Consider the following 21,552-nt stretch of genomic DNA (forward strand, 5'->3'; position numbering starts at 1 on the left):
TGGGCCTCAGAGATGGGCTTACCAGGGGGCATGACTTCTTCTCCTCCTGGCCTGCAGTGGGCTCACTTTGAGGGAGCACCTATCCTTGGTGGCAGCGGGATCCGGGAGCCTTGAGTTCTTCATATATTCTAGATCAGTGGTGGCAAACCTATGGCATGCATGCCACAGCAGACTGCTTGCTATCATTCAAATCTCTGAAAGATTTGCATTATTGTTGTAGATATTAGTCCTTCATCTGAGGAGTAGCTGGCCACTTTTTCCCATTCTGTAGTTTGTCTTTGCACTTGGACGGTGGTTTCAGTGTAGCATTTCTCCAGCCCACCATCATCCCCACCCACGCATTGGCATCCTGTGTTTGTGTAACCCAGGGACTACAGGCTTATTGCATAAGTCATCTTCCCCATGCTCTGACAAAACCTGAGGCACTCAATTTGTAAAGAGAAAAAGTTCATTTTCATTCACAGTTTGGGAGGTTTCAGTCCGTGGTTGTTTGGCCCATGGTGAAGCTGTACTATGGGGAATGCATGGCTGAGCAAAGCCTTTCATTTCATGGCCAGGCCTTGAAAGAAAGAAGAGAAAAGGATTGAGATCCCAGTATTCCCTTCAACATACATCCTTGCTGATCAGAAGATTCCTCTGGCCCCACCTCCTAAGAATTCTACCATATTCCAGTAGCACCACAGGCCTGTAACATACAGGGATTGGAGAACACTTAGCACTTACCTAGCTCCCATGCCTTCCAGAGATCTGAAGGTGAATCCCTGACATTCACCCTAGCTCCCTGGTGACTATGTCCTCACGCTATCTCCTGCTTCGCTTCTGATCCCCCTGGAACTTTTCCATTCTCTTCCATTCCTTGCATCTAAATAGAAAATGTCAGCTCTTTAGGCTTCTTCAGAGGGAAGTGCTCAACAAGCCCATTATTCAAGGGAGGCACTTCTCCAGATTTGGAGCAAGTAGAGAAATGGGAGGAGACAGGGAGGAGGCGGCCTTGGGATCGAAGGGTGCAGGTGTCCTCTCTCGGGACACTGCTGGCCTTGGTCCCCCCAGCCCCACATTTCTTTGTTATGTTGCTGCTCGTCCTCTTTGTCCCCTTTTTTCCTCTTCCCCCTACCCCTCTCAGAGAAGACTGGCTCTTGCCTTATGTAAGAGGAGCCCAGCCCTATCTTCACACCCTTCCTTACTGCAAGGGGCTTGTCTTGGAAGGTGGCAGGGAACATTCGATGGATCCCCATAGAAGTGGCCTGACTTTTGGGGCATGAAGTTTCTTTGTGTTTTATAATTGTTGCTAATTTTTCTTCTTGGTTTTTTATCGCATCCTGGAAACTGCTTTTCTGACTTTAGGTATGGGAATCAAGGTGAGTCTTAAAGTAGGAGCAATGGAGGAAGGGTAGACAGAGTCACAAGCATGAGAAAGAACAAATTAAAAAAATTTTAAATTAAAAAGTGGTGGAAAAGGTAATATAAACATAAGCTGTACAGTAGGGTGTACAGAGAAAAGCAACTCCTCCCACGCAATCTCAATCCTTTCTTTCTCTTATTTTTTCCTAAGATAGCCACTGTCACCAGCCTCTTACCGATCTTTTAGGAACTAGTTTAAGCCAATATAAGCATAAATGCATATGTATTTTTCCCTGTTTAAAAATAGATGGAAGCCTGTGACACGCATGGCTTTATTTTTGTCTTTTTAAAAAATTAATACAGTATTTTCACTTTTTTTTTTGTCTTTTTGAGACAGGGTTTTGCTATGCAGTTCACGCTGGCCTTGAGCTCACTTTGTAGTACAAGCTGGTTTCAAACTCAATCGATCCTTCTGCCTCAGCCTCCGGAGTGCTGGGATGACTGGCATGAGCTACCACACCCAGCTATTTTCACTATTTTAACTGCGCTTCTTATAATATATGTATTTGCTTTCTTCTTTCTTTTTTTTTTTTTTTTATCTGTACAAAAGGCAGACTTATATCCCGCCTCCCTGGCCACTGGAGAAGGTTTCTGGGCATGAGGTCTTCCAGGAGGAAGAGAGATTCTGGTTGCCAGCGTTTCGTTTCGCATCAGGATACGATGGCAAATGCTAAGCACTGTTTTGGTTGTTCACAGTTCTAGTGGTGGATCATGTTCTCGTTCGCAGTTGTCATCTTCCCACCCTGTAGGAGCACCTGCCCTCTGCTCCCTGCCATGTGACCTGTAGCACCTTCTCATGAGGACCGTGAACTCTCCCAGGTTCCGGGCTCGGCCATGCACTCTCCTTCCTGGCCCCCAGGGAAGAGAGGGCAGTGGCGCATGCCACCTCCACTCCATGCCTGCATGATCAGTGTGGGCTTCTACTTCGTGAATCTGACCTTGATCATGAGCGTGAGATAGTATCTGGGCTGTTCCTTCATCTTGGGGCTCAGAATAAGATGACATGGAATAAAAGTCACATTTGACTCATATCCGATGAGTCATCTGGGTAAAAAATAAATGTTATTGGTTGTAATCCCCTAAAATTCTAGATGGTGTGTCACAGCCGCTTCACCTAATGAAAGCTGAATCCTGGGAAATAGTGCTGGGCTGTGTTTAGTCACAAAATTTCTGGATAGCTCTGAGGAATGGGCTACCTCTGTGTTTAATCTTGATCTACTGTCAGTTGATAAAAACTGGCTGTTATTTACAGCAATCAAGATATGATATCCTTTACTAGTGACTATGTTGATTGCAAAGAAGCTTCGGAAGCTATTTGGCAATGTATAACAAGCCTGAATGTTTTGTACTACTCAGATCTAGCCAACGAATGGAGAGATTGTGTTATTTGAAAAGGTGGAGGGCTTGGTGATACACACCTGTGATCCCAAGACTCAGGAGGCTGAGGCAGGGGCCTATTGCATGTTCCAGGCAGGCATGGGCTACAGAGCGAGTTCAAGGCCAGCCTGAACCACATAGCAAGACTTTAATCTTAAAAAAAAAAAGGAAGAAAAACTGGAAACCACCTAAATGCCCCGTCACAAGGAGATATTTATAAAATATATGATTACACTGGCTTTTTTTTTTTTTTTTTGGTTGCTGGGACAAAATAGCTGAGAATATTTATTTTGGTTCATGATTTTAGATATCCAGTCCATGTTAGGTTGGCTCCATTGCTTCTAGGTCCATGCAAAACATCATAGCTGAAGGGCATGGTGGAGAAAAGAGCTGTCTCATGGCATCCAGGAAGCAGAGGAAGAGAGAGAGAACCAGAGAATAGTTCTACCGTGGAAGTCATGCCCTCAATGACCTACCACCTCCTAATAGCTCATTCGGCTGGCTATGAATTTATCAGTGATTATGCCGCTGATGAGGTTGGCTTCCTCAGTTTGGAGATACCTCTCCAGGCTTCTCTTAATCCAGTCAAGTTAATGATCAAAGTTAACCAGCACAATGATGGCTGTTATGAAGTCAGGAAAATCAGTAATGAGTAAAGACATGGGGGAGATGCTTATATTTTAACACTGGGTGAATTAAACAGACCTATAAATATCCAGCAGTCCAAATTCATATAACAGATCTGCAATCATACAGTTCATAATTTCCAAGCTTTTTTCACTCTTTCCCTTTGTACACACACAGTTGTGTATAAAAAGTAGACCGGGAAGAAATAAGGAAAAAAACCCAAGCTCATCCCTAGTTGGTGTTTTCTGTTCTACATTTTCTAAACTTTCTATGGTGCATGTGTACTACTTTGGTAATCAGAAATAAGTGAGCGCTATTTAAAAACAAGAACCATTTCGGTCACCTCCAGGGCAGTGCCTCGTGCTGTGGTGGCAGAGGGGCCCTAATTGGGACTCCTCATCTAAGAATAAGCCTGTGTGTTTAACTAGGTCACTCTCCTGCCGACCTAGAATCTCTGCACAGGGCTTAGCCTGTGCTCCCAGAACCTCCAGGCGCCGCTGTTCCGGCCCCCGGAGGCTGCTGGGCCGGAGCCGCCTGCGCTTCTGCCTGCCTTCAGCCAAGTGTAAATTTGAGCAGTTTGAGAGCTGTCACCCTGGGGAAGCTACTACCCTCATGCCTCTCTCACAAGTCTTTTTCAAAAACAAATTTAGCCAAGTCTGTGCGATGGAAGAGAAAAACAGGGGCTGGTGAAGTAAGCATTTTAACCATTTGGGGGTACTAACAGTTCATTAATTCTGTGGCTCCTGTTCATGGTTCCAGGTGGCCGTCTGGGTAGGGTATGTCCTGTCACACATGTTCAGGCTCTAGACTGGCTGGTGAGCAGGGGCCGGGAGGGGACGAGTCTCAGAAGTGCGTAAATTCACAGGCTGTGAACCTCCTGGGAGGGGCGCTGCCCCTGGGGAAAGGGGCAGAGGACAGCCAGCTCTGCCCTGCATTGAGGCCTTGAATGCAGGGGACAGTGCTTTTCCAGGTCGCCTCCCTGCAGAGTCTGTTTCCCTTAAGTCTTGGTGCAGGTTAGCCCCAGGAGGGGTGCAGCCTCTGCATGTGTGTGTATGTATGTGTGTGTGTGTGGTGTGTGTGTGTGTGGGTGTGTAGGAGCACATCACATGTGGTGAGCATCTGCAGTGTTGGGATCAGAATTGAGGACAATCAGGGACAAGACAACTGGGACAGCAGCCTCGTAGGAGCCGCCTATGTCAACAATAGTATAGCACCCTCCACTTCCAAAACTACTATTTGGTAGCTGGTCTACAAGCATCTGTGTAAACTCCGTCCTGAGCTCTGTCTGTGGAGTACAGCACCCCTCCCATCGTCTTCAGCCAGATCTGCCTTAGTTACAGTCACCTTCTTCTTCTTCTTCTTCTTCTTTTTTTTTTTTTTTTTTTGTCTTTTTCATTTTTATCGGTACCGGGGATCAAATTCACGACCGCCTGCTTGCAAGGCAGGTGCTTGTCCCGCTGAGCTAAATCCCCAGCCCCTACAGTCACCTTCTATCTTTCCATCCCCTAGACGGTTTCATACATGAACCTTTAAACTCCATGGTCTCTAATTCTTTCTAGCTGAGGTATGATACATACAAAGTGTGAGATACTGTGAATTGGACCTGGGGCCCTCACACCAAGCTTCACCCTCAGCTTCCTTTCATATATAATATATGGTATGGCAAGCTGGGCTCAAACTTTCGGTCCTCCTGCCTCAGCCTCCCAGGGAGCTGGGATTACAGGTGTACCCCCTGATGCCTGGATGAATGCATTTGTTCTTGTGCCCAGTATATAGTTCATTTCTCTTCACAGATGATTCCAACACTTTATCCATTTTGGTGCTAGTGAACAATTGAGTTGTTTCCAGTGGGGATGATGTTAAACAAAGACGCCATGCATTCTTACATGCAGATTGGCTGGACGTATGCTGTCTCTTTTAACCCACTGTCCTTCCTTCAGGGTCTTGGCCACTCCCTGAGAATGGCCCCTGGGGACAGACCACACACCTGCCACGCTTCCTGCTCATGGGTTCGGCCACTGCCTGGTCTCCTCTCTTTCTTGGCCATGATTGCTGCAGCAGGGCCTTTCCCTGCCCTCCACTGCTGCCTACCCCACATCACCACTGACCTCAGCGGTCCAGGCCTCCTGTGCCTCTACCTGCTGCCAAATGCAGGGGTGCTCGGCCCTTCTGCAGCACTCCTGCCTCCTCCTGGGCTTGCCTGCTCCCATGCTGCCTCTTGCATTCACTACCTGCTTATGCCTGGGGCTGTGTCCTCAGCTCTGGTCCCCTGCTTGTCTGTCCCCAGGGGCCCTCTTGCTGCTGGGAACTTGGCTACCCTTGATGCTAATGCAGCTTCCTTATCCTCAGTCTCTAGATCCTCAGTCAGAGGATACGCTAGGCCCATTCGGTGGTGAACTTTGATTCACCTTGATGTGAGGTTCTTTTTATGTGTTTCTGTGCCCGCCTCATGTGAGAGGATATTCATCTGTTGACTGCACCAATGCCCGTGTGTTTCATTCCCCTGCCCCGACTAAGGGTGTGATCACGCATATATACAGTAAATTGTGTTACTTCTTACATTTAGAAAATATGGAGTTCTGAAATATATCTGTCCCCAGAGTTTCAGAGAGGCCACCACAGACTGGCAACTCCCGCATCTGCGTGAGCCCAGGCCTCCCCAGCGCATGATGGCACCGCTTCCTGGCAGCATCTCTGGATCTGTGGCCCCATTCCGGCCTGTCCTCTCTGGGATCCGGTGTGGCTGGGTGGCTCAGGCCTGCCCACTCTTCCTCACTTCCCTGTGCGTGGGGCCTTTGCTGACCTGGCCTAGCTTCCCTCCTCTACCTCCCTCACACCCCCAGGACCAGCTGTGGGCTGCTTCCTTCCCCTTCCCCTTTCAAGCCTGGGGTTGCTGTGCTGAGAATTCTTCACACAGTCCGGTCCTCGCTTCCTGTTCATTTCTCAAGAGGGTGGGCAAAGTTGTCTCCTGCACCTGGAGGCACCCCCAACAAACAGTGCACTCCCAGCTGCCTCTGGCTGGCTCTTCAGCCCCGGTGAGCAGTGCTTGCTGGCTCATGACACAGTCGCTGGGTGAGAACCCAGAATGAGTGTCTGCCCCTTCTTCAAAGCTGCAGGTCCCCACGGACTCCAGCCCCAGCTTAGGGGCACTGGGAGCTGGCCTATAAGGTGAGCGTACTGCCAGAGCCAAGGTCTCATCCCTTAATGCTGGCCACTAGGCTCCAACAAGACCTCGTGAAATGCAAAAGTTTTTCCTTTATTTGAAAAGTGAGCAAATATCAATGTATTTATGAGCCTGTACTCTGCTACTTTCATTTGGCATAGACATCTCTTGTAATATCTGTCATTTTATACCACTCAGTTTTCATTACTGAACCACATATCAGAAAATGTTGATACTCCAGAAAAGAAAGCAAGCCTCACCTTACTGCCTGCCTATGATAGCTATTTGCAGTTTTAAAAATTCTCTTTGTGTATGCATTTTGTACATAGTTTGCATGTTTGTGGGAATAGAATTTTGTGTTCTGCCACCACCCATATCTTTTGTTTGTTTTTTTAAGATAGGGTCTTGCTATGTAGTTCAAACTGGTTTTGAACTCACAAGGCTGCCCAGGCTGGCTTCAAACTGACGGCAATCTCCTGCCTTACTCTCCTGAGTGCTAGGATTACAGGTGTGCGCCACCACGCCAAGCTTATGATAGTTTAAGCATCATATATCTGCATGTATAATAGTTTAAAAATTACAGATTCCCTTTTCTTTAGTTGAGCATTGATTTGACCTGGTTTTGCATGATCAGTCTTGTTGCGTTTAGCCTGTTTTGTGGTTCTAGAGGCTGCACTTGTGACCCCTTGCAGGGCCTGCTGCAGACCCCTGTGCCTACCAGAAATTAGCAGCCACGCCACGCACGGCCTCCTGGTGGCACTGGGCTGGAAGCCTTCTTTTCACCAACCTGCTTGAGCACTTGTCTGTCTCATTTCTTCTACTGGGCTTCTTTAAGAGCCAGGAACGCGTTTCACTCACAGGCCAGGCGTGAGGTAGATGCTTCGTAACTGCATACTGTCTCCTCACAAGGACTTGGGTGTAGGAGGCAGCTGACCCTCGCAAGGTCTCTGACTCCTGCAAAAGCTTCTGTTTGCCCCAGCACCTGGCCAGAACCCCTGCCTCTCAAGGTTACAGTGGGAGGGGTGAGGATAGGGTCTTGGTTGGGGAGGCCCCCCAGCTTTGGCATTCAAGGCCTTTCCTGACTCAGCCTCCGTGGAGCTGGGCAAGAAGTCTTGGTACCAGCCAGGCCAGGTGTGGGGCTTTCCTGCAGCTCCCTGTCCTTGCCCTCTTGGCTGGTGAGTCTTCACCCCAGGCCTGACCTCCTTCTCAAGGACAGGCCACAGCTGTCTCCTGAGCTCCTGCTGCCTCCTCGGCTGTACCCGAGTCTTCCCAGGGGTTTCCTGGCCTGTCAGACCTGCAGAGTTGCTGAGCGGGTGGCTCCGTGGGTTTTCCAGTAAACAGGAACGGGCTCATTTTTACCTAAAAGGGGGACCCCAAGAGCCTTGCAGGATGGCCCCTGACTTCCCCTGTCCCCAGCCTGTGCTCTCATAGGATGTCAGGATGGCTGTGTGGGTGGCCTCCCTGCCTGTTTCCTTCCCCCCTCCCCGAGCTGCGGCCACCCTGGGGCTCCAGCCTGAGTCCTGAGGTCAGTGCCTGGCACACCCACTGCTGGTCCTGGGCCAGTACAACTCTCACACACCTACCCCCACCACATCCACGTCACACTCACACTCACACACGAACTCCAGGGGCTCCCGGTGTTTTGCTAGAAGGAACCACAAGTTCTTGGGAGTTTTTTGCTTCTCACTCGAAATCTCCCTGTCCCTGACTCCCAGCCAAAGAGGAGGGTGGTATTTGCCCTAGGTGGGGTAGAATTGTTTCTGGGATAAAGTGCTGCACGGCCTTGACTCTGTTCCAGGCTCTCCCCAGTACACCGAGCACTATCTCTGGTCATAGTCCAGTCGCACAAGCCGTTGGCCATCTGGCCACACTAGCAGGGAGGAGGGGGCTGGGACCAGCACCGTGGCAGGCTCTGAGGACCCAGCCATCACCCCAGAGGCAGATCCCATCCCCATGATCCACTTGCTTCCTGCTTCTCAGCACTGGCTTATGGCTGGCCCTGAGAAATTCCTTTTCCTTCTAAAGGGATGAAAATCGTCTCTTTCCTTAAAGACCTTATCCCTGACTGTCTTATCAAAAAGACTTCCCAGGGCATGCGGTTAGCTCCCACCTCCCTCTCCCTGTAGTAAGGGTGCCTGCCTGTGTGAGGAAGCCCAGGATGGTTCTGGGGGAATGCCTCTGCTTCCCCTAAGAGGGTTTCTCCAAGCTCCAGGAGACAGAAGCCTCCTCCATCCCCACGGCGTGGCCCCCGATACTAAAGCCTCTGGGGTGACACATGTGGGTTACAGCTAGGCCCAGAGCTTCCCGCTGCCCCATAGCTGCCCCTGATCTGGTAACCTGCACGCAGGCAGCCAGGGGACAGAAAGCTGCCACAAAAACACTTCTTAAACAGATACTGTTTAGAAGGAAAGGAGTTCGAGGACAGTGACTGGGAATATGGCTGTCCCCAGAGAACACAGATGCTCTAATTCTAAGAGTTTCAAATTGGGCTGGGTATGATGGTGCATACCATAATCCTCATCCCAGCACTGGGAAGGCCGAGGCACGAACATTGCCTCAGGTTAAAGGCCAGCCTGAAGACCCTATCTCTGAAAAAAAAAAAGAAAGAAAACAAAAGAATTTCAGAAGTGCAATAATCTCAAGTTTATGTGAAGTTATAAAATAAAAAATTATACACAGGAATTTCTTACATGCTTTACCAAGATTTACCCATTGTTAATGTTTGGTTCCATTGTTTTACCACTGTTCCCTGAGCCTGTATATACACACATGGTCATTTTTCCTGAGCCATTTGATGGGAGGTGATATGCATAAAGACTTCTACCCTAAACCCTTCAGTGAATATTTCTCAGGAGAAAGGATATTTTCTTACATTACCACCATGTGATCATCCAGTTTATAGGCTTGGACTGGCATGTGGTAATTTCATCTAACCGACCACCTGTTTTCCATTTGTCCTGATAGATCCACTAATATCCTTAGCATCCTGTGGCCTGCAGCAGGATTCAGTGGAGGCCTGGAGATCATGCTCATTTGTCAATGCTCTTCAGCCCCCTAAATCTGGAATGACTCCCCAGGGCGAATACACCTGCCTGGCTGTCTGGGCTCGGTTCTACTCTACCAGGCATTAGCTCTGTGAGAACAGTCAAGTGCTTACTCTTCTGTGCCTCGTGTAATAATCTGTACACTCAGAATAACAACGGACCTATTTTGTGGGGGTGTTAGAGGCTTGGCTCACAGGAAAAGGAAGGCAATGCATTCCCTGTGTTATGACAGATCTGTGTGGCTAGGGTTCAGGCCTAGCGAGACCCCAGGACATCTCAGATCCTTCCCCCAGTTAGTCTAGGGGCTCAGAGGCCTCCACATGAGGTGGAAACCACAGATCTGGTGGGGCCATGGCTGCTGCTACAGACAGCAGCCAGCCGATGGCCAGCCATGCCAGCTGGGCAGAGCAGGTGCAAGTGTGGCAGGGCACAAACCCTATGCTGTGTCCAGTCAGCCCTCGGGGAGGGCTGGGGCTGCATCTGTGAGGTGACAGGGTGTACTGAGTGTCACAGATGGCTTCCTTCCCTTAAGTGTGAAGTGAATTCCAGATAGACCCCAGGCTTTGCTGTAGGGAAAGCAAAATACACATTTCTACAGCTGCAGTGCGGCTTCTGTGGGAGGGCCGAGGAACTTCTGCAGGGCCCTGTAACCAGACACTCTTCCTCCTTCTGTTTTCTGACCTAAAAGGGAACTACACAGTGTGGGAAACCCTCATAAAGGGTTATGAGATGGGAAAACAGGTGGAAGGGACTCCTGAAATCTTCTGGAAACCCATCAATTAAGGCTGTTATGTAAAGCATGCCATCTGTCCATCTGTCCATTCATTGATCCACGCATTCAACTCTGTCCATGCATGCATCCCTCCACATATCCACCCATCCACCCAACCATCCATCCATCCATCCATCCACCCATCCATCGATCCATCCATCCATCCAGCCAGCCAGCCAGCCATTCCTCCCTCCCTTCATGCATGCCTCTGTCCATGTATACTTCCAAGAAGGGATGTGGTATCACCTGGGACCTTCACTCCTCTGCCTCACCATCCAGGGCTCATCTGACATTGTCAAGGAAGCAGCTATCTCACAGACATGCTTTCCCCTCATAACTTTCAGCCCTTTAAAAGTGCTTACCTTCACTTAGGTTAGTATTTGGGAGAGAAAGATGGCTAAAATGAATCATAAACCTGTCCTCCTCAGAAGAAACCATGCCCTTCACCCAGGTGTTTCTGGGTGAGCCCGGTCACTCCTCTGCATAGAGGTCACCTCTCTGTGGTGAAGATGGTGGTGTGAATCCACAAGGCCAATCCACAAGTGTGCATGATGTGGCCTCAGTTGCTCTGCTTTTTCATAACTCATTTTGCAGCTGTTTTCCTTGGTGGTGAGACGCCCATCACTTGCCACTTCCTACAAGTCTTGGCATGTTTCTTTCGATTTCATCTTTAAATGGTCTTAAGCTGGGGAATTTGCTAACCAAATGTGTTAGGATTTGTGTAAAGCAAGAGTCCTTTATATATTTATCAAAGACTTTTAATCCTTAAAGCCTTTGTGACTCCTATGTTTGCCTTATTTATAAAATGCTTCAACTCCCCAGGCAATTGAGGTCCTCGGCTGCTGCGTCTGCATAGGTCATAGGTTGTAGGTCATAGGTCATAGATGTGGTGGGGTGTGGGTGAACTGCTCCTCCTTTATCCTTACAGAGTTCTCTTGCCCTGGTTGACTGCTCCCCCATAGGGAGGGGAAGGAGAGAGGGAGAGGGTTGGGGCTGGCAGTGTCAGAGGGGTTGGAAGTTTCTAAGGGAGACAGTGTGACCAGGGCCCTGCTGATAGTGTGCAGATGGCTGGGGAAGGGGCCACAGCCTCTCCTTCACCCTTGGTGGTGATGACCAGCATGGATAGGCCAGGGATTCCCAGCCCGGAGCCCAGCAGGGGGTCTGAGGCCCTGGGGTCTCAAGGACTGACAAGGGACTGTGGCTAGAGGTGTGAGGGGATTTTGAGAAGGTGCCAGGGAGCTCAATCTGCAAGTACTCAGCACAACCTGGCAGCACACGGGCGCCTTTCAGCACACAGGTGGAAGGACCCTGAAACGGCTGGTGCTGGGCTATATGGGACAGCTTTCTACAGGTAGTAGCGGCTGGTCAAGGTGAAAAAACCGACAATGGGACATTCCAGAGGTTGTCCCTTCCCTTCTGTCTCTCCCACAAAGATCTCTTCCCTTTGTCCCTCTCTAATCCAGGTGACCTCACAGTGAACTCACTTCAGAAAGCGACAGCCCCAGCCCCCACTGACAGCTGCACATTTCCATGAGGTGCGACAATGACCTGCCTGCCCTCCGCACACACTTGGACACATACACTGTTCTGTGCTTGGACCCAGAAGAGGCCCTGGCTCCCCCTCATTCCCCCATCACTGCTGCAGCTGTAGGGTACAAGGTCCCCGCTGCAGGACTTGGGAGAAATACGTGGGGAAGGAAGGATGTGAGGTGTCGCAGATCCCAGCCAGCAGAGCTGTCACCCTGGCATTGCAGGGCCTTCCTCTGCAGCCACTTACTCTGAGAGGTGGCTGGGGGTGGCTCCTAGGCTGAAACCTAAGAAAAGGTTCAGAGCAGAGCTGGGGGCCCCAAGAGTCCCTCCACGTGTGCCCCAGGCATGAATCCCCATTCTGTGGGGCAAGACAAAGGAGGCTGGGCAGGTGTTTTTGGCCACCAGCAGCAGCTCCACTATACCACTGTGTGGAGGGAACCCCAGGGCACTGCAGGAAATGAAGAAGGGGGCGGAGAGGTGCAGAGACCTTCCCACCCCCACCTCATGGCTGGCAGAGTGGGCTCTGACTGTCAAGGCCTTTCCTGCCTTGCTCTGCTCCCACGTGCCTTGCTCTGGATCCCTGGGAGAGGGGTCTGAGGTGTGGGCAGGGGTCTGGGGCGTGGGCAGAGGCCTGGCCTCAGCTCAGTGCCTTGAACCCTGTCCTGTCCCTGCCAGGCCATCAGGATGTACCTGTTTGCTGACAGTGAGGCAAGTGTTTGGGGTGGGCCAGGATGGGCTGCCCAAGGCCAGAGAGGGCCAGGACCCTCCCATGTCCACCCTGCCCCCAGCCATGACCAAGCCTATGAGTGGTCATTTCCCTAGTGGGCAGGGGAGAGGCACTTGCAGGCAGGTAGATGGTGGGGAGGAGCTGGCCAGGGTGAGAAGTGGGTGAGGTCAGGGCACAATGGGCCAAGGAAGGGAACATGTGACAGACCCAAGGCACTGTGGAGCTCAGTGTTCCCGGGTAGTGGGAGCGGCCCCAACTTGGTGCCTGTGCTCATGTCACATGTCCCTGGGTCGCTCTCATTGTACTGGAAGGGGCCTGGAGGTTGTTCTGATCATGTGAAGTTCAGTGCTCTTTCCATAGTCACCTTTTGAACACTCTCCTGTGCCCAGCTTGATTGAGGACACTGCTGAGCGAGGTCCACGGGTTCCTAGCCCTAGGGTTGTCCTCTTGGACAGGGAGGCTGCAGTGGCAGTGGAGCCAGACTTCCCAGGTTGTGCATGTGAACCCCAAGTGCGGACATGGCCATTGCCCTGTCCCACAGGCCGAAGGCTCAGCCAGGCCTTGGAGGTCCTACTTTGATCCAGTAGTGGTGGACTTGTGGGAGCCCCGGTTCTTTATGGCGGGGACAGTCCTAAGATAGTCACAGGGTAATGGCAGGTGCTGAGGCTCTGCGTTCCTTGACCCCTGGCTGGTTGAGGGGACTCCCTGTCCTTAGACTTGACCTGCCTGTGACCACTGCTGGCTTTACTGACCTGGTTGTCCTGGGGGGCAGGTAACTAGGGGGCCCCTTCTGAGGCCCTGTAGCCTCTTCCCTTCCAGAGGAGAAGTCATGGTTTTCTGGGCTCAGGGGCCCCTCTGAGCCAGCATGGAGCAGGCTCTTGGGACATCGAGGTGAGGGAAGAGATACCCTGTACCTCAGGGATATACTGTCAAGTCCAAGAAGTGGCAGGGCTGGTGGCCTTGTCTGGTGGTTCCTCCGCTGCCCAGGGGGAGCTGGCATCTGGGCCTGGGACAGGGTGAGGAGAGGGTCAGGACTGGCCCTTTCCTTGTGGTGTCTGTTCTGCAGCTCATGAGGGAGCCTCTGTGCTCTGCACAGGACAGCCAAGACCCAGAGAGGTTACATTTACCTGAGGTCACGCAGGCACAGGGGCCAAGCTGGGACTTGAGTCCTTGTGGTCTGAGCCCAGATTCCCTGGGTGTTTCAGGGGCATCCATCCTCCCCTTACTCTGCCCTCCTCAGGGCCCTGGGGTGCCAGTATGTTCGAGGCACACTTTTCTACGTATTCCTGGGTGTCATTTGGGGTGAAGGATTAGGGAGCACTCACACTTTTGAGGTTCTGGGAGTTGCTGGGCTTAAGTCACTGCTGTGTCACTCCAGCCAGGTCACCTGAGTCCCTGAAAGCCTCTGTTCCTTGTCCCGTGGGGCCTGTGTGGTCCCTGCTGCTGGGCTCTGGTCTTACCTGCCCTAGGGGTGATGCATGTGGGGGGTGGGGTGGGGGTGGAGCAGAGACTGCTGGTCGAGCTGTCACCCCTGTTGCTCCATCTGTCTTTCAGAGTGGTTAGAACAGCTGGAGAGGTTGGGCCCGCATCTGGCAGGGCTGTACCAGTGAGAACCCTAACTTTCTGGGGATGGTGGTGAGAGGCGGGTGGAGGTGCCAGCCAGGTTCAGGTCTGGCAGCGAGGTCTGGGCCAAGATCACCAGGAACCTGGGAAGACTGGTCTCGTTCTGTGACCTCTAGGCCTTTTCCCACGACCCTTTGGGGGTCTCTAACTGTGGCTCCTCTACTCCCGACTAACGGGGGGGGGCATTTTTGCACCAGGCACGTTGGATGGGTGCAGTCATGGGCTATGAGTCATCCACTCCGCCCAGGAACGCAGAGGAGGACGGGCGCGTGTGTCCTCTCTTGTCCCTGTCTAGGATGGCTTTGTCCCCAATTCCGGGAGCCCTGCTCCGAGCCTCCGAGCGCGCTGAGAGCCCCCGACCTGTCCTCCGGCGCCCTCTACTGGCCGGCCTTCCCACGGCGCCCGCAGGCTGCTGGGCGCTGGGCCAGCGGTCCCGCGGTGCCTTCAGCAGCTTGCTCTTCACTGCAGGATCCACAGAATGCGCCACCTGCTGGGTCGCGTCCTCACGTAGTTCTGGCCAGCTGTGATCGCCCGGGGTCAGCCGGAGAAGGGGCCTGAGAAAATGAGACTCAGGGCCAGTGAGCAAAAGGGCCCGGGAGAGAGAAGGAAGGGAAACTTCCCTCACTGGCCACACTGATCAGCCAGGCCTGGGCCAGGCCGGGCGTGGAAAGCCACGTGAAGCATCTGTGCAGGGCCTTCTAGGCATGAAGCTGGCTGGGGTGGGCAGGATTGTCACCCCTAGTTTAACAGACGAGGAAACTGAGATTCGGGCAGGGGAAACGGCTTGCTGTCGGTCACTGGTTCCCCAGGCTTGGAACAGCATGGTCGGCAGGGAGAGGGAGGGGGAGAAACAGAGGCTGGGTGTGTGGCCCCCGCTGAGTCCTCTGCATTACAGTCTCAGTTGAAGTGGGCCGGGGGTTCGGTCCTGGTGGTCATGTTCCTGGGGCTAGGCAGGTCACTGGGAGAGGAGCCGGGAGTGGGACCGAGTGCAGTGGGGAGCTGCCCCGCCCCAAAGCATGAGCTCCTTCCCCGCAGCAGGGGACAGGCCTGTCTCCAAGGAGGGAAAGTGAGAGGACTCCAGCAGGGGGCGTGCTCCCTCAGCGTGGGGGCCACGGCCTGTGCATGCTGGTGGGGCGGGTTGGGACCTCATGCAGGCCCAGAGGGTCACCCGTGGGCTAGGCCTCTAATGCAGCCCCACCTGCAGGCTGTTCTGCTGCGGCTTCCGCCAGGAGCTCTGCTGATCCCACTGATAGGATTATATCCAGAAGATGAGAAGTATAAAACAAAAGAGGCCTTTATTCTGAGAACACGGAGAGAGAGAACTGACACCCCCTGACCACTGGAGTCTGGCTTTCTCTGTGGTGGACACATGGCGTCGGGGGTATTTAAGTAGTCTTGGTTTGGGATGGAATCTAAGTGGGCATCAGGGATGCACGGGTAGCCCATTGGTCTAGGTTTGGCACCATAGGTAAATTCCTAAGGGGCGGGGAAGATGGAGTCACAGGTAAATTCCTAAGGGTAGAGGAGATAGGAGCTCTTTGGTTCCACCTTTAAGGCTTCACCAGCTACAGTGCCCTGTCTGGGCCAAAACCCTTTCAAACCTCTACACCACCACCTGCCTCTATTTCCCGCACTTTCTGCTCAGCTCGCCGTGTCGTGCATCTGGTGAGTCTCAGCAGTCTCCTTGGCCACCCTGAAGTCCATCCTTTATGGATCCACTGGACCTCAGCGCTGCCAGGAGCTCTGTGGGCCCCCAAACCCAGCCTCCAACTTCTAGACTCAGTAGAGTCAAAGCCTCACGGATGTTTGCAACTCAGAAGCCTGGGGAAAGGCATTGGAAGAGTTATGGTCATGTGGAGAAAAAGGCGCCTCTGCTGGGGAATTAACTTAGCGCCTGCTGTGAACTGAGGCCTCCGCATCCCTTGATTTCCCTGGGCGAGGCGGTGTCCTTTGCAAGGAGGAGGGTACATCATGTGCTCAGGAGGTGCAAGGGGACTTCCTGGGTGCAGCGCAGGTAACAATGAGGTGCAGCTGGTTTTTTGGGGGGAAAACCAAGGATGATTCTGGGCTGAGTGGGGAAGTAGAGGCAGCCATGACCACACTGGGCAAGAGTTAGTGGGAGCCGGCCCAGCGCAGGGCTGTCCTGGAGCCTGCGCTTGTCAGCCTTCCCCGTGGTCCATTACGGCCCTTGTCTCACAGGATGTAGGGTCTTTGGTTAAGAATTTGGACTTCAAAGTGGGGTCTTCAAGGTCCCCTGCCCCTGCCCTGCCTGCCATCTTCAGCCGCCTTCCAGATGTTCAAAAGGGGACCGTTTATTGAGCATTTGCTACTTCTTGACTGCTTTCAATCCATTCAGCTCAATGCTCTATAAACCCCCAGCCAAATAGGTTTGGTCAGCCTCCTTTTATCATTGGCGAAATGGAGGTATAGCGAATCTAAGCTGCTTGTCACAGAGCTGGGAAACAACAGAGGAGGGATTTGAACTGGGGCTGTCCAAATCCTGGGAACTACTCGGTCCCCTGTACTGTGCTGCCTCTGACATGGGCTGGGCGAGCTTCTGATGGCAATGCTGGTGGCCGCAGGTGTAACCAACTGTGCTCTTACACATCATTGCTAAGTGGAGACCATGCAGGGGAAGAAAAGGCACTGGCTAAGGAAATCTGACCTTTACTTACCTGTGTCAGCCTGGGGTTTCTGAGGAAGCAAAGTTCAGCTGTGAGAACCTTCCACCCCCTGCTCGCCCATCCAGCTCCTTCTGCAGCATCCTTGGGCAAGAGCCTGGCAGAGGTGGGCTGGGAATCTATGCCTGACTGAGGAATCCAGGATGGCCCCCCACAGATGGAGCTGCTCCATCTCTACCCTCGTTTGTTCCTGCGGATGCTCTGTGAGTTGCTCAAGGAGGATGAGCAGGCCAATGCAGATCTGCCCCTGCTCCCTGTCCTGTAGCCAGAGAGGAGTGGCCCAGGGGCTCAGAAGCGTGGGGCTGCCTCGGGTTAGAGCAGTGTGGTGGCATCAACCTCTGGGGGTGCTGGAAAATGTGCAGAAGCTGTTTTTGGGCATTCATGTACAGACGTTGAATTTTTAGGTAGAAATACTGTAAATTGCTTCTTATGCTTCATTATACTAAGGGCATTATATTGATTTTTAAATTATGGAGATAATTATTTATGGATTTCAATTCAGGGTGGCAAAGAGGAAATTTAACTATTTCCTTTCAGAATGGGGCACTGAGTGTGACAGGACTACAGGTCCTGCTCAACAGGGCTGAGCCAACTGCTGGTGCCCACACCTCTACAGAGCGCTGCGGCTGAACCCCCCTTCCTCATCTAGTCCCCCACCTCTTCCGAGCTGAGGGCCTCTCCACACAGCCCTTGTGAACACCAGCGAGCCGGGATCTGGTTTTGATCCCTTGCTGTTTGGGCTGAGATTCCTACTGGCAGCATGGCAGCCTCAGCTTAGCCCAGTCTGCACCCCCAAGCTCTCCGTGAGGATCCTGGTTTCTACCCTGGCTTTCCTGAGGCTCACTTCTTAAAACATCCATCTCCGTTTAGCTGGGTGTTACCAGGCATGTGTGTCCTTTAGCCAGTGTCTATTGAGAGCCTCCTACCTTCCTCCTGCCTAGGAGCAGCTTAAAATGCGTGGTTCTCAATTCATAACCAAATCAGTGCTTGCAGCTACAGGACCTCTCCACCCCAGCCCATCCTGAGGCTGGACACGCTCCTGTCAGTGGTGGTTGATTCTCAGGGTAGTGTGTGGCCCAATTCCTCCTCCCCTTATCCTCTGAGCGAGACTTGTGACACATTTTCTACCTCTGTTTGGGAGTCACTGTGTGAACTTGGGAAGAAAAGTTCCATAAGCATTTGGTTAGTTTCTTATCAGGCTGAGGTGAAAGAGAGCCGAGGACCAGGAGACTGCACGGAGGCTAACTCACCTGGAGCCATGGTGGCACTGTGCGTCACCTTCTCCCCCAGGTAACTATTAAAGAATGATTGGAGGAAAGAAACAAGAGTGTTGATACTTCCCTAATGCAACAGATTTGGAGCCCAAGAACATTTGTTTTGGGGAGGATGAAGCAGTCTTGCTCTCATCCTAAAGACACCGTTCATGGTCTTTTAAGCCTTTTGAAAATGCGTGCAGCCAGTGGAATTAGACCTGCATCATATCTTGCATCCAATTTTCTTCCTAAATATTTCTCTTTAAACAGTATTGCTATGCAGATAATAGGAAACAGGGAGAGAGATCTTTTGCAAATGAGAAGGGCACCAAGAGATGGAGGGAAAAGGAGGAAGGAGAGAGAAAGGAGAAGTAAAAGGAATTAGGACTTGTGTACACTCACCAGTTCCCTGTGCTGGGTGTAATCATTGTATACTGCAAATATGTGCTGATAAAAATAAAAATTTACAATGTTTCTGTGCATTTTCTGTGACTTAATAACAATAAAAGATTGGCTTCCTCACTGTTCTTTCATTACAGGTCACTATAAAGATGAAATGAGATGGCCCAAACGTTTTGAATTTGACACAAATACGCATGCATGAAAACGTATTAGAAGTCATACTCGTGACTGAAAAGCTTGATCCTTTATTTTGGCAGCAGCTTCTCTGTGGTATTCAGCCTGGCCCATCCTTGTTCTGATGTCACTGATTTGAATCCACTCTTTTTTTTTTTTTCTTTTTTCTGGTACCGGGGATCGAACTCATGACCGCCTGCTTGCAAGTCAGGTACTTATGCCGCTGAGCTAAATCCCCAGCCCCCTTGAATGCACTCTTACAGTTAGCTCCTGTTTTGTCTTAGTGGTGTCGTGCTGACTTACATGGAAGCTTGGGATGAGTGCTCGTGTCTGACGAACCAGTGCAAACCCTGAAGTAAGAGTCTGATGGCGCAGTTCTCCCGTCCCAACTTTGGGGCACCGGGAGTATCTGAGGGTCACCAGGGACACAGGGCCCACACTGCCAAGGCTTTTCCTTCCTGTGGCTGTGTCCACTTCCACTCTTGGTCTTTGTGTCTGCAGGGGCAGGCTCTCTGGGCCAGGAGAGGTCAGTGCTGTGTGTTATTCAGGGGCTAAGGAAGAGTCTGCTGTGAGGAATACTGCTCGAGTTCCTGAGATATAGCAGAAAAGCCATTGCCACCAAATTCCACACTTAGAATCCCTACCCAGGATAGAGAAACAGAAAAAGAGCAAGGGATAAACAGCAGCAGTGCCTTGGGGGTCTCAGGAGCAGTGGAGGGGGAGGGAGGATGGGGTGGCCTAAGGACCCTCATGTGACTTCCCCACTGCCTATCACATTCTACCTCTTCTGCCTCAGTTACCCACGCGCTTCCCTCAGACTCAGGCGTCTTCTGGCCTCCAATGAGGCCACTTCCTTCTTAGTCCTTGGCCTGCAGACCTCTCTTTCTTTTGTGTCCCCACTGGAGTCCTGGGCTCAGGTTCTTGGGCTCACACAGTGTCCTGTGCATTGCATTGCCCGAAGCCTGGCTCCCAGCTTAGGACTGATGGCTCTGGATCCTCCACTAGAGAGCTGCAGGGGAAGGAGAGGGGCGAAGGCTGTACATGGGAACAGAGGAAGTGGGGGAAGGTGACGACCTAGGCTTAAAACTTGCCTCAACTCAGGAAATGGGGATGAGGTAGGCGGGACACATACTTCTCTTCAGGGTCACATGATGCAGATTTTAGTTTTTTAAAAGCCTGATGCCCATTTTCTAATTTGGTTCATCTACACCATAGTTAGAGATATATGCTGTTCCTCCTGAGATGCTGTAACACTGATGGCCACCCCCACTACTGGGAGAACTTTTAGTTAGGCCTGTGGTCACCTGATACTTCTCCAAGCCTTCTAGGAAGATGAGTAGGGACATGTGACCGAGAGCTGGCCTTTATGTCCTGGGCGGGAGTAAGGCATCCGTGACCTTACGAGTGGGCACCTTCCCCTTTTCTCTTCCCCTCCCTTGGCTGAAGAGAGAAGTTGTTTGGGAGCCATCTTTGGCCACATGGAACAGGCAGGGACTGGCCGCAGAGTAGGGATGGCAGAGCCCCAAGACAGGCGTGGCCTATGCCTGGCCCCTGGTCAACACTGGAAGTTTCTCCTGGGCAGGGGAGGTGGGCCTTGTTATTACAAAGCTGATTTTGAGAAATGGATCTGCTTTCCTCACAACGAGAAGAAGCAGTTCCTAGGTGAGAATGATGGTCAGAGCCTTGGTTAGGGTGGATTCTCCAAACCACAAATGCTCCCCATGAAGCCTTTTGGGATAGAAGCCCTCACCATTGCTTTCTATCATACATAAAATAAACAGATGTTTTGGTTACTTTTCTCTTGTTGCTGGGACAAAATACCCAATCCCCAAGATTAAGAAAGGGAAGGTTTATTTAGCTCACAATTTGTGGAGGTTTCAGTCCATAATCAGCTGGCTCTAAGGCAGGATGGCATGGCACAGGGGCAACTGTTCATGGTAGTGGAAGACAGCAAAAGCAACAAGAGCAAAAAGAGAGATGCATGAAGAGAAGAGACTTGCTGTCATCTATATTTTATGTTGGCTACCCACCCTAGGGTGGGTGTAGCAGTCACACTCATAACCCCACCATTGGACCATGAATCAATCACAAACACTAGAAGCCTGCCCCCATGAAGGTATGAGGCTTTGGGGGGACATCCAGACATCAACCATAACAACAGGTAAGTAAGAATGAACAATTTAATTTTTAAAAGATAATCCTTAAATATTGACTAGGATTTTCTATACATTATATTTACATAATGATCCCGATTTTACCTTTCTAAGTGTAGTTTCCTAAGAGAAAAAATAAAATGTGTCATAGTTTCTGGGGCTCACACTGCCTCCTCAGGCCAGCTGTGTCTGGGCATAGCAATGAATAGAAATGAAAAAGTAACTGTCCTCTCGCCTTCTCACTTACCCCTTTCTGTTTTGAGTGTTTCTGAATAATAAATGCAAAATCAGGTTTGGGTATTAAAAGCTAGATGACCACCCCAATCTAGGGCTGTGTTTTTTTCCACGAGACCTGGGTCAGAAAGGACAAGGGAGCATTCTGCTCACTTGTCAGCAGAATGCCGTGACGGAAGTCAGGGATCACCCATATGTGTGTTTTGCTCAGTGGAATAAAGGCAGGCATAGCTGGCATGAGCTCATCTGTGAAGGTGGATGCCGAATGGAAAGCCCATCCTGCTGCAGCATCAATCCTCAGATACGGAAAATAACTACAGTGAAATGAAAAGTATTTCAGGAAAGTGTAAATTGTGTCCACAGTGGTGGGCCACGTTGCTCAATAGGTTGA

General features: G+C 51.3%; 1 long non-coding RNA gene across 2 annotated transcripts in view; it reads left to right on the plus strand.

Moving 5' to 3' along the window:
• Positions 1–20,793, plus strand: part of LOC134471378 (uncharacterized) — a 28,892-nt gene extending 8,099 nt beyond the window's left edge. Inside the window, exon 4 of one of the 2 annotated variants that reach the window (XR_010040820.1) lies at positions 1,952–20,793. This is a non-coding gene — a long non-coding RNA (uncharacterized LOC134471378). The remainder of the gene's footprint in view (positions 1–1,951) is intronic. The other variant, XR_010040821.1, reaches the window with a different exon arrangement.
• The last annotated feature ends 759 nt before the right edge of the window (positions 20,794–21,552 follow it).

This window comes from Cavia porcellus, unplaced genomic scaffold (assembly GCF_034190915.1).
Source record: "Cavia porcellus strain 051 isolate PalLab524CR breed Dunkin Hartley unplaced genomic scaffold, mCavPor4.1 scaffold_18, whole genome shotgun sequence".
Lineage (NCBI taxonomy): Eukaryota > Metazoa > Chordata > Mammalia > Rodentia > Caviidae > Cavia > Cavia porcellus.